Here is a 14385-nt window from a genome sequence, read left to right as displayed (position 1 = left end):
ATTTTCTGAAGGGTATGAAGTCTGCAACTCAAATGTTTGTTATTATTTTCTAACATCAACCTTTACTGATTTGCCAGTAGTTTGCCAGAAAACTGCAATGTTATGAAAAATGGACCAGACATATGAGGCAAAACTGTGGACATTCTGCAAAACTCTGTACATTTGAGAGGTATGCTATGACTTATTGTAAGTAGTGACACAGTTATGCGACAGCCTTGACATCCTTCTGCTACTCTGACTTGTTATAACCTGCTGTTCTACTAGCCACTGTGTAAGTTAATCTGAGCTATCTGTGGCCCCCTGTCCCTCCATTATCCTTGGCTTTGTCCAGTTTTCTTGCAGTAACAAATAGTGGCATATGCCCATCTGTAAAACTTCAACCATAGGTGGGTGTAGCTCACATGCAAAATAGTGGCATAGCCAGCCTTGAATCATGAACACCACCAATCATGGTAATGTACTTAGCCCACTAAACCACAACAGCTACCAGACAGTGCAGTTTAATTCCTGACACTATCAAGCGCAGGCATACGTAGCATATTGACCCCTGCAAATTGTGGAAATGGAACATGTCACCAGGTTGATTGGAACAGACCTGAGATTGTGTGGTCTGCTGCTATTACCTTGCAAACATACTGTTACTGCAGTTGTATGGGAACATGGGTGTGTTAGGTGTAGGGGAATCTAGCATTGACAGCCACGTATCTGTCCTATGACCCCTCTGTTTGTCATTTCCCTCACTTAGTACAGTGGGTTTTGCTGCCTTGGGGCCTACTGAGGGCAGCCAGTATTGGGCTGAGAGCTCCTGTTGTCCCACATAGTTGTCAGTTGTATGCAGCTATCCTGGTAGCCTACTTTATTCTCTTGCATACATATAGCAGGTCCATACATATGCTACAATACTCTAGTACCCCATACATTTGTTGTAACGAAGAGTGACTTACCTTGTGCCTGCAGCAGTGGATATAATAGTGCTTCAGGGCTGAGTCTGTCAGATGCATGCAGTACACAAGCAATACATGTTAAGGTATAGGTTGTGTGCTGTGGCTATCATTTTTAGTATGTATTTGAGTCAGAGTGAGGTGTCAGTCCCAGGTCCCTAGGATGTCAGTGCATGTGCTATGTATTGCCTCTTTGCCAAGGCCAGGGCATACTGGGCATGCCAATGTGTGCCTACAGGGACTGGCTTATAGGGTTCCTCCTCTGAGTCACCCTGTGGCTGTGGGGACCTTGGCACTGGTGGGGAACTGTGTGTCCCTTCCCTGTGATGCTCCTGCCACAGCTGTTTCTGCAGAATAATATTGTGTAGCATGGCACATACTGTGATGATGTGTGCACATGTGGCTGGAGAGTACTGCAGGGCTCCACCAGCTATATCGAGGCAGCAGAACTGTGACTTAAGCAGCCCAAACACATGCTCTATGATGTTCCTAGTTTGTGCGTTTGACTCATTGTGTTGTTCTTCGGTATGTGTGTGTACATTTCTGATGGGTATTATCATCCACAGTTCCAGTGCATAACCAGCATTCCCCAGTAGATGGCCATACAGGATGTCCCCCCTGGCAAACATCTGGTACAGATGTCATGCATGCTAGATGTGGGAGTTGTGATAACTGCCAGAGCTGCCAGCACACACATTCATTATAATGCCCTGGGCATTGCACATGACCTGGCAGTTGATGGAGTGTTACCCCTTGTGGTTCACATAGACTCTACCCTCATCACCAGGTGGTACTTTGATGTGGACATGAGTGAAGTCTATGGCACCCAGTTCCTCAGGGTAGTGTGTCACATGGTGGAAGAGATGCACATTGCTGGCCCTCTCCTCAGGGGTGCGGGGTAAATATATGTGCTCACTAGCATGTGTTTGTATGGCAGTCAGGAACTGGTGGAGTACCCTGGATGCAGATGCCTGTGAGACCCCCATCATGTCCCCAGTATGTCTTTGAAAAGTACCTGTAGCTAGTATTTTAAGGGCTACACATACCTTTATTTCCACTAGGATGGGTTCCCATCTGTTGGCTCTGGTTCTGAGTTGAGGGTGGCAAAGCTTGGTAAGTTCATGCAGTATGTCCCTGTCCACCCTGTAGCGCTCTACTATCTCCAGCTCATGTAGCCCCTAGAAGTTGACCTTGGGCCTGAACACTCTTCTCCTTCTCAGTCTGGGCCTATTGTCAGCATCAACACCAGCACTGACCTCAGCCTTTAGCACATACAGATGTATCAGAGCTGCAGCAGCCCCTATCATTTTGTCAGTTAAAATTCCCAAGTGAGTACTCCAATGGTGCAGAGTATGTGGGAAAATTAGATTGTATGGTGTATGCATACTTTATACTGGTGTGCTGCAGATGCAAGCCTGTGTAATTGGCTGACTATGATGCATTCCACCTGACAGGTCTACCATTGAAGGTTTTGAATGACTCAGTGTCAGTGGAACAGGACTTATCAGTCATTTATTCTTGATTGGCTTTCCCAGGGTATTTCCTTGTATTTATTTTTTTTATTTCTTTCGCTGCTAAGCACTGGGGCATGGCGTGCAACCCCCCAGGACTAGTATAAACAGTGCTCAGCAGTTTAGACATGCACCCATACACAGGCAAGCTCAGCTTTTCTTAAACCAGCTGAAACACGCACCGCAGGGCTAAACACAGCTTAGCAGCAATCGACAACCTCTCCTGCTTAGCTGTTCTTAGCTGAGCACAAACGGGTGCTGCTGAGCTCCAATCCACTTAAACAAAGTGTGTCACACCCCCTTTTGATGTCAGCTACCTGTTCTACTACTACCTAGATGGTTCTACCACTACCAAAGATTGTATCTGCAGACACAGTAGCTACAGTTTTGCTATTCAGTAACCCCAGCTCATTTGCATACAGCTACTTGTATATACCTTGGATACTTCACTACTCCAGGACCTGCCTCCTCAACAACCACTGAAACCTGCCATTGTACACTCTGCTTGCAGGGTACTATAATGCATTATTTTTGCAAATGTCTTATTTTCAGTTTTTCAGCATTTTAATTCTTTTTTTTTTTTTGCATAATTGCACATTTGCATGTTGCTGCGCGCCACTCACACGTAATATATGTATTAAAAAATAATTATTTAGTAATGATTTGCATTGCTTTTTGGGCTCACTGGCCATAGTTTTGGCCATTTGCATGCCTACAGTGCAAGATCTAACCTTCGTTTTGGGCTTTTACAGCTCCTGTTTAAAATTTACATTTTGGTACACATTTTTTTCCATGTACATTTCTGACACCAACACAGCATCTACACTGATGCCTTTCTGCTTACTGGATCACAAATTAACCTCATTTGCATGGATTTCACCAGTTTATGAGGAGATTTGCATTCCACGGACACTTCCTTGTCTGCACACTCGTGCATGTCCTTCTGTTCTGTTTACTGGATCACTCAGCGGCCGGTTTCCATGTTGGGGCTGTGCCACTATGCCTACATGGAAAACTACTCCATGTAGGCTTTACTGAATTCCCCCCCAGATAGTACACATTTCTGTAGCAATCTGAAGCAGCTGCTGCCACACAGGTCACCGCCATTTTTTTTTTTTTATAAGCATTTTATAGCTGTTGTTGGGGTTGTTTTGTTTTTGGGCTGGGAGAATTTAATCCATACACACATAAATACTGTCTTGTATATAGATTTTATTTTCCAAAGCAATGTCCTTACATATTTTGATATATGATTTTATATATAGTTATGATGTTTTTTTTTTTCTTGGAGATATCTGGGTTAAATGTCAGATAAATATTAAAGATGACACAGTCACACTACTTAGCAGTGGCTTTTGTAAGTAAATTTATAGTTATATTTAAATAAATAAGTTACCTTTTAGTGAACAGAAGTTGTTTGCTGACCATATCTTGCTAGGGCTCCTAGTATCTGTTGTAGGAATGACTCAGGTTACTTTATAAAGATGACTTTCTACATAGAGAATGAAAGCCAGCAATGTACACTGGGGTGTTATTAAAACAAGTTGTAATGGATTTAAATTTGGTTGGGAGGGCAGGGTTAAAATTTATTTTCATAACACAGACATGATATTAAGAGTTAAAGGTCAGCTAACTTGAAAAATATGGAATGTGAATTTAGCTTATTTCATTTTATTTTGTGGTTTGCTTTAATATTTTTCTGCAGTGCAACAGAGTTTATGATAATAATCATGGCAGGATTAGAAAGCTGCTTAAATATGAGTGGGTGAAGTATGAAACGTAAATGCATAAAAGACTGAGGGAGTTCACTAGAGGTACAAGCAAACTAAGAGACAAAGAAAAGGGGTTTGTCACCACCATAAACAGAACATGCCGGAGGGATAGATCCCTGTCCCAGAGACTTCCCATACTCTGGAACAGACTACCTATCTATGTCAAACAGAGCTCCTCATTAGCACTCTTCAAGAAAAATCTTGATGATTGAATGGGAAATAGGAATTCACCCCAGGGATCACGTCTGTGGCTCTGATTGACAGGGCCACAGGAAAACAATTTTCTTGGGTGGCGAAAGCCAGGGTACCTTTTTGGCTAGGCTTATATAGTCCCTAGGGCTAATAGCCTAGTACCTACCTATGAAGCTATGAACCTATAAGAACAAATTGACAGCAGGACTAGTTAGCAACAGAACCAGTCTGCGTTAAAGATGGAAGAAAAGAACATGGGAAGCATACATTAGAAAGCAACTATTCACAAGGATGGTTTGGGATGGTGGATGTGTATTATTAACTGGAAGGGAGCATTTCTGGCTCATTGTGATTCACCAAAAGACCTTTTATTCATAGATTCATAGATTAGTACTAAGCTAACTGCCCTTGCGAGCCATTGTAAGCCTAGCCAATTATCCCTTATGAGTCTCAAACGCTGCACTGTGTGTTTCTAAGGCAAACACCTTAACCATTAGGCCACACTCCCAACCCTAAATTGCTCATAGCTTTGGAGGGGCAGTAGGTAGCTCAGAATGATTAGAAGGGAGGAGACACAGGGTGGGACACTTGTAATGTCTGGAGGTAAAGTCCAATTAAGGCAGAATGGACAACTACCAGAATAAAATGAGAAACTTTTAAATATAGATGTGCCTTCAGGAGCTAAAAGTCAGTGGATTGAAAGTAGGCACATTTCAAAAGAAAGGGTACAGATGAATGGAGCTTGATTGTGTCAAAGAGGGAAAGGAAAAAGGAACAGATTAGATGTATGATAAAGTTTAATAGGAAGAAGAAGGTGATTTGTATGTCATGGTATGTAAAATAAAAATGGAGTAGTGCAGGTATCACATTATGTATACATTAGAATAGTCTGGGAGATGTAGTAGTCTTCATACAGATAGCTGAAGAGATACAAAATATTTCAATATTTATATCTGAAATTTGGCAGACTGTATAGAAAAATAGAGTGTTATGTTAAATGTCAAAACAAGTTAAGATAAAGTATGTGCTGAGAATAATGGGAACATTAAAGACAGGTTACAGTCAGGAAAAATAAAAGCAAGGAAGCCAGACATGATAAAGACTATGAAGATAGGGGTTTCAGACCATTTACAAGTAATTCTGGACTGGGACTGGGATATTACGGAATAGGCTATTTGGAAATTGAATCCAAAGAAGGATTAAGGGGCATAGAAAAATGAGATAGTTGCAGAAATCAAAGAGAAACATTGAAGTAAATAAAGAAAGTGGAAAAGGGCGGGTAGATGAGAATGTGGTATAGTGAAGGCAGCCTGGGTGACAGAAATTATGGGTTGTAGAGGGTCAGTAAAGTGACAAAGAAGGACAAAGGTAAGGGGTTTAGAGGACATGTTACGAATAATACAGGGCTATCATTTACATAAAGATTTAGTAATGATGTACAAAAACTTAGATGGGGAAGAGGAACTGAAAGAATATGAGAAAAGTCAGGCAAAAGTAGAACTAGATAGATGGAGGACCTTTTTTGGAGTAGATGTGGATTTGAATAGAAAAGAGAAGTGTAGGATTTGATGATTATAAAGGGAAAGATGGTAATAAGAGCAGCAAAATTAAGAATATGTTGGTGTTTTTTTTGCCAGATCCATATATAAAGATATGAGTTTTTGTTTTTAAGTCTGAAGGGGTCCTGTGTTAAGAGAAGAAGAGAAAGACGTATCACATGGGAAGTAGTGGAAGGTGAAGTGACAACTATTATCTGACGTGTGAAGGAAGGGCGTTGAACAGATGGATTTCCAATAGATTTTTTTTTTATAAAATAGAATGCATGGGAGTGTGAACTGGCTTGTCCAAACTATTCAGTGGTACAACAGAATACAGAATAACCCCTGTGTGAATGGTAGGGGTAGAAATGGTGGTATTTTCTAATGGAAAAGATGAAATGGAGAACACTGTAAATTATAGACCCATATCCTTGTGCAATACAGATGCCAAGTAGCTAGACAGAGTCTTAGTTGTAAGACTGGAAGAGATATCACCAAGATCAGTAGAAAATTAACTGATGTGTTTCATTAAATAAATGGCATCAGTGGCTCACTGAATTTTATGTCTGCATTTTATAGAACAGGTTAAAAAGAAGGAAGGTGGAAAGTGAGAGTATGATTAATAAATGCAAAGACAACTTCCAGGCCAGCAATTTTGCAGTTTATGGTCTGAATGCTTGAACAGATGGTCAAAAAGGGATAGCTTTTCCAAAGGCTTAGAATATTGTGTAGGGTTACAAAGATGTGAATAATTCAAAATGGAGGGCTATCAGGTATGGTGACCATGGGGAAAAGAATGGAGAGTGGTCATGGAAAGGCTAGAAGAAACATTCTGAAAGGAAGAAGGAGTAGAGGGGCGAGGGACCGTAGAAACCTGTTCACGTTTGATTGTGTTCTTCAAATGGTTAATGTTGAGTCGATGTTACCAAATGCCTGTTGGGTTTTTGAGCAGTTCAGATGACATTTTACTCTGGGCAGCCACGGTGGTGCAGCGGTTACCATTGCTGCCTCAGAGCAAGCGGTTCTCCAGTTTGATCCTCGGCTGGGGTGCCTTCTGTGCGGAGTCTGCATGTCCTCCCTGTGGTTGCGTGTGTTTCTTCCGGGTGCTCTGGTTTCCTCCCACATCCCAAGACATGCTGTAGGTGGATTGGGTACTCTAAATTAGCCCTAGGTGTGAGTGTGTGTGTGTGCCTTCTGTGGAAGGTTGGGTGCCGGGCTGGCAACTCGACACTGTAAAACTCCACTGCCAATCATGACCGGACAGGTGATCCGCTGTGGCGACGCCTAACTGGGAAAAGCTGAAAGAAGAAGAAAAAGATGACATTTTACCCTATGAATTTAATACTGATTAGAGCTGTGGTAAGAATGTGGCAGGACATGGATTCGCTATACTCACATACCTTTCAGCCTCTTAGAGCAAGAAATCTGGACAAAGCCATGAATAAAAGTGGGGCAAAGGCCCAGAAATAGAGACAATTTTTAAATATTGCTCTTACAAACTTAGAAAGTTGATAGAATAACTGGTTTTACATTAGCATGCATTTTCTGAATTGTATGAAGTCTCAAACTCAAATGTCTGTCACTATTTTTTAACTTCAAATTTCAATGATTTGCTACTAATTTGCCAGAGAAACACAGTTTTGTATAAAATGGACCAAAACTATAAGGCAAAAATTTGGACATTCTGTGGAAATCTGTACAGTTGAGAGGTATGTACACTCAGAATCATGGATTAATATCTATGAACAAAGGTGTCCTCAGCATTAGAGGTAATAAGAGATAAGAGCTTGAAGGAGCTGATAGAGAAAGTGGATGGACTGAGGATAGATAGTCATGGAAGGTAAGACCTTTACTAGGCATAACTTGGGTAGTGTGGGAGCTAGTTTGCCTTTAGCAATGCACTCAATGTAGCCCTAGTACCAGGTGATAGAAGAGTATAAGAGATGCAAAATGTGTATATTTAACATATATGTAGAGGTAAGAGGTGTAGGATTACAAAAACAGAGTTAAATCTGGTAGAGTGTGGAGCATGCAAAATTTGAGATGATACATATTTGCAGTAAATATGCTATTTCATTTAGAGGTAAGAGAAAAAGGGAATTATGATGGAAACAATGAGGGAGAGAAAGGGAACATGGGTGTCAAGAACAGGGAGTATGTATGTGATGGGGAAGATAACAAAGAAATAATAGACCTTGAAAGCCTACAAAGATAATATTGTATAAGAGAGGGACTGGGTGACATATATAAGGACTAAATGACACTTGCTAGGAAGGTCAAGGTGTAAGGAAAAGAACAGAGAGTTTAAGGTGGTTTGTATGGATGACTGGAATATGAAAAATGAAAGATGTGACAGAAAACATACACAAGGATTTGAAGATAGACAACCAGTGATATAGACTGGAAAGGTTAAATCTAAATGGGGAAAGGAGGGTATAATTTGGATCCATAAGGGAGTCTTGGAAAAGACAATGGATGTTAGAGAAGGGCTTTGAAGAGTTGGACTGTTTTTTGATTTACACTGGAGACATCTCCAAAGATGGTGTAAACATTCTAAGCACTTAGGGTGGAGGGATAATCAGTGGAAGTGGAATATTGATCAAGCAGATTATTTATGCAGATGGCGGTACTGAAGAGTAGCTCAAGATGAATGGAGCAGATCAGGGGAAATACAGAAAAAAGTTGTGCCAAGCAGGTATTCATAAGATGGGAATTATGTGTGCTGAAGTGAAGTTTATTAAAATGTATTGTTTCCCCTACAAATGAGGGTTCTATTATTGTTGATTAGGTGGCTTGAAAAGGAAATTGTGACAGTATGCAAAGACAAAAGTAATTCATGGTATGAACTACAAAGATGGGTATACAGAATAACAAGGGAAAGTTAAGAGTTAGAGAAATTAAATTTGAGAGGAAAGGGGAGGGATTGGGTAGAAAGGAGAGGAAAGATAGTGACTGAATTGATTCATAGTGCATAATGTGAAAGGAAAGGGAGAGGATGCTGAGGGTCAGATGAGAGAGAAAGAGAGAGAGAGAGTCGGTAGTAGAAAAGAAGTGTCACAGAGTAGGATTATGGAGGGGTGAGTGTAAGAATATATAAAAAAGGAATAAAAATAAAGAATCTCTATGATTCTCCATATTTTGCTGCCATCACATATGTGGCAAAAAGCACAACCTACTGCTTATGGTCACTGAAGACAGCTGCTGACCATGAGCCAGCACTGGGGACCTGCACAGGTGTGTGTGTTATGCTTCTCAGGTAGAAGTACTGCAGAAATCAGAAGGTAAGTTCATGTCACAAGTTACTGTTTCCATCTTTCTGAAAGTGACAAGGTACTAGAAAAATTCATCGGCAGCCACCTTACCACTGACGTACAGAGTGTTCACCTCTACAATAAGCAGCATGGATTTTGGTCAGGTGGTAGTACCGACACTGTACACTGGACATTGACTGATGACATACTGGTAAACAAGGACAGATGCAGTCTAACAGGAGAAACTGTTGTTCATTCAATCCATGCCTTTGATTCCATTTATCTTATCTTAATATCTCAACTATTTTATATAGTAGATATTCCCCAAACCACACACTGTTTTAAATTCTTTCTCAAATATAGGACCTGCAGAGTTAAAATTGGCTCTGCTCTTTCACAGCCTGGCAAGGCTCACTCAGTGATATTACAGGGCTCAATATCTTCCCCTCTTCTCCTCTTGTTCTTTGTCAAGAAGTCAGTACTTCAACTACCACAGCTAGCAATCCTCCCATATGCTGTCATTATTATTTAAAAATCAAGCACTAAGCGCAAAGAGATAGAAAATCAGCTGCAAGTGGTCCTACTAAAACTAAGTAAATGGCACACAAACAAAAAGCTCATACTCAACTATAAAAAGCAAAACAATCCTTGTAGGAATGGACAAAAGACTTCAAATGCCCCAGCTCACTCCACATCAACGATAATCTCATTGAAACCACCTCCCGCATCAGATATAATGGCATCTGCTTAAACCAGTCACTCAACGTTCACATGCATCTTCTTGTCATAAAAACCTATACAGTTTCTCTCTCCCCCAGCCGGAGCCACCATAGGAAAAGGGATACTACTTTCATTGTTTGATTATGGCTTGCCAGTTTTTGCCACAGTATTAGACAAAAAACATTCAAACCCTTTAAACTCTCTCCAACAAAATCTGCCATTTCATACCAAACTGCCCATACCGGCAACATTAACACGATGCACTTCTTATAGCAAAATGTTTGCCCATTATATGTAGAGCGACTCTTCTACTAGGGATCTCTCTTCCACAAATGTCTTCACCAAGAAACCCTCTCACTAATTGCCATCAAACTCATGGCCTCCACTCCCACTTATCAGGAGTCAATCCCATCTCTGCAACAACACTCCAAATCTCCTCAACTAAGCTCCATTTTTCAGACAATAACTTTCCAGTACTGGCACCTAATCTCTAGCAATCCTTCCTCTATATATTACAGAAAGATCCATGCATTCAAAAGTTCAACCTCATCTCATGAGATTTCTCCTCAAATAAAACACTTGCAAATAGTACAGTATCAGACATACCTCTCAGCTGCAGCTAATATTTCATTTGATTACAGGACCAAAACCTTCCAGTTTGTAAATGTGTATATAAGGCTGGCACCCATGTATGCTCCTACTTTATTGCTTAAACAAGTGCATAACTGTTGCACAATTATCCATTTTTTTCAGGGTCCCTTCCTGAGCAGGCTGTATCTCCCACCACCATATTGTTATTAGCATAATGAATGTTATGGGTTACCATTATTGTAAAGTTAAGCAATTACCTGTAATCATAGATCTGGAGCAAACCAGAGGGCTGAGTGGTGAAAGGGTGTGCATTTCTTTCATACTCCCATGGTGATGCACAGACAATGCCCCTTATAGACAGCCTCTATCTACTCCATCGGATTTAGGGCTGTGGTTTGGGGGGAAACACATTGGCTATACAACACCATAATCCTTGGCTTGTCAAAATAAATGTAATGTCAAGTGAAGTACAGAAACTATAAAAGTACAGCAGTCATATTTTTGTATTTTAATTACCTGCTTATCTCACTGCCAGTGATAGAATTCTTTCCATTGCTTCCTGTTATAGGTTCATAGATGAATACTAGGCTAACTGCCCTGAAAGGCAATTTTAAGCCTAGCCAATAACCCAAGGTAAGAATCAAACCCTAAACATTGTGTTAATAAGGTGAAGACCTTAACCATTATTCCAAAATTCGCAACCAACTCACCAGAAGGTAAATTCTTCACAGACTAAGATTCATATAGGACAAGAGAACAGAGCTGTGAAGTGTACTCTAGTTCCTCCTCAGAATCTGAAAACACCTCCTCTTCAGAGGATGTGAAGGACCATTTGTCTTAGGATAAGAAGAAATTGTGACAGAAGACTGGAAAGCCCTGACAATCTGTGAACAAAATTGCACCAGTTCTCCTGTGAAACTTTCAAATTGGTAAGAGCTGAAGGGGGAGAAAGGTGCTTATTTTTGTGACTTTTTCCTTGGGCATCTTGAGTTGAATAGTCTTGGAGTAGTTGAGCATCTGAACCTTCATGAGCAAATCTGCTATCTTCTCACTTTCCCAAACTTCTGGCACTTCATCATCTCCTTCAGTCAGAACTAGGATTTTCAGGGCATTCCAGGGTCCAAACAAAATCCTACCCCATTCACAGACAAGTCTCCATCTCAAATTACAGAATTGTTTTTAATACTCACTTTATAGAAGGTCAGTGATCCTAACTAGAACCCCAGTCAAAACTCCACAAGTAATCTCACCACACCTCTCTATCAAATGTCATCCAAAGACATTGCATTGCCTTCTCTCATTCCTTAAAACATCTCAACTACAACCTCTTAACATTGTACCCTCTTACTACATCCTGTATCCACAATCTATATACATAACCTACTACATAAAATAAAACCCTGCTCTCTTTCCACAGACAGCCTCCCAGCTGAATACCTGAAAACTGCTGCAGATGCCACTGCCTACCCTGTTAGTATTCTCATCAATAGATCCATCATAGAATCCCGCATCCCTCACTTTCTAAAATATCAGTCGTAACCCCATTACACAAAGGAGGAAATTCTATTGAACTGTCTAACTTCCACCCCATCCCAATCTTATCTCTTCTCTCCAAACTCCTAGAAAAATGTATCTTTAAAGAACTCCTTGACAATCATTATCCATAGTACTAACACCCACCCAATATGGTTTCAGACCTGCTCATAGTACAAAAAATGCACAAATATCCTTCACAGGCATAATTAATAAAGCAAGAGACTCTGGCCAACTTACATCAGCACGATTTCTTGATCTATCAAAAGCTTTCGGTACTGTCTCACACCCCAAACACTTAAACTTTCTTTCCTTGGCCTTTCTTGTTCCTCTCCTCTACAATGGTCTTCTAGCTACCCATCTGACAGACAACAATGCGTAAAATGGCAAGGATGTCTCTCTCAATTTCTAACCGACAAAACAGGTGTTCCACAAGAATCCATCCCTGGACCCCTCCTCTTCAGTGCCTTCATAAATAATCTCCACACCGCCTCCTGCCAAAGACCCCTAATCTAATACACTGATGACTCAACTCTCATCTCCTCCTCCAATAGCATAGCACACCTTAGACAAATAACCCAAGCAGCCTTCACCTCCATCAAAACCTGCCTGAATGCACAGCTGTTACTCAACCCCAATAAAACTAAACTCTTCCTTTTTACACCAAGGGTCGTCTCAATCGACTTTAAGACATTTTCATTAAATAAGACAGAAATCAAAGTGGCCCCATACAACAAATTATTAGGAGTAACAATAGAAAATAAACATATCTTTGATCTTCATATATACAGCACTATCAAAAAAACATCACAAACTAGGGATGATCTATCAACAAAAACACTTCATGGGTACAGCCACCAAAACAGCATTAGCCACAACCAATCTGCTACCCTCCTCTTGCTATATTCTGCCACCATTTTGATAAACCTTCAGAATACACTAAAAATAAGCTAGAATCTTGCTATAACAAAATCTCTACACACCAAATTACAAATCCATTCCTTTAGCATCATGAAGTTGTATGGCATTCATAAACAGTTGCATCTACAAACTATCCAGTCCTACTTTATGCACAATAGTTGAGAGTTACACAACTGTCTTCAGAATCTTTCCAAGTAACACAATAAACAAAAGCTGAGAGAACATTGTGATCCATTTGTATTATATAAATCTATCCCTAATAAAGTCATTCTAGCAAGCAGCTTAAGTCACAAATGTATACCACCAGATGACATGCAACTCATTAATGGCAAACAAATGTCTAATTACTAAATACTATTTACAAGTTCAGGTCTAAAAAAGTGCCTGTCTGCAAAATGGTACAAGAAATGTATTAATCAATCAAAAGCAAAGAGAAAAAAAAATGCAAAATAAAAAAGCAAAATAGCTCCATGCTAGAGAATAATTATAATTACTAGTGTGTGTGTGTTTGTGTGCCTTCTGTGGAAGGCTGGGCGCCAGGCTGGCAACATGACACCGTAAAACTCCACTGCCAGTCATAAGCGGACAGGTGATCCGCTGTGGCGACCCCTAACTGGGAAAAGCCGAAAGAAGAAGAAGAAGACTAAACACAAAAAAATGTAGAAGCAACAAATAATGCTTAAACGATTATTAAGCAGAGAAAAAAGAAATAAGAAATTTAAAAAATCTCAAGACTTGTGGCCTTTGAATTGTATCGTTTGCACAGCACACTGCCTACCTGTTTAGCGCACTCATCACTGCTCCATGTCAGTTCATCCTCCTGCTTCCCCTTCTTCTTAATTACAACTTCAAGCTGCTCCTGGAGCTGTACAGTGGATGCCTGGTGATGTTTCAGCTTCAGAACTAATATGTCTAGTTTTGTAGGCATGTCAGATACTGTTGCTTCTATACCGATTTATTAATTCCAAAATTGTTGCACCTTAGAAAACTCCCATTTCTCCTAGGCACAGCATTCTCATAATTAAGGTATATATATATATATATATATATATATATATATATATATATATAGAGAGAGAGGGGGGGGGTAGATGTGGGTGGCATAGCTTCCCACACTGGGGTACAGGTTGCTTGTAACAGCAACTTTTGCACTTTGTTGTTATTTGAAGAACATTTAATTTTTCTTGGTTTTGAGATTTATAGTATCAAGTCTCAAATTTCTAATAGGGTGTCCACTATGACTTTGCTGCCCACCATTTGCTTGTTTGTTTTGTGCTTGATTACCAGGGTGGAGTACTGAGCCACACAGACCTATTTTACATTTATATATTCAGCCTGAGAACACTGTTAGTAGAAGTTGAGGGAATGGAACTCAGGATTAGAGGAAGCATGTCATAAACAGCTAATACGAACAT

This window comes from Protopterus annectens, chromosome 9.part0, assembly GCF_019279795.1.
Source record: "Protopterus annectens isolate FY-2018-M chromosome 9.part0, PAN1.0, whole genome shotgun sequence".
In the NCBI taxonomy this organism is placed as follows: Eukaryota; Metazoa; Chordata; order Ceratodontiformes; family Protopteridae; genus Protopterus; species Protopterus annectens.
This window is presented reverse-complemented; position numbering follows the sequence as displayed.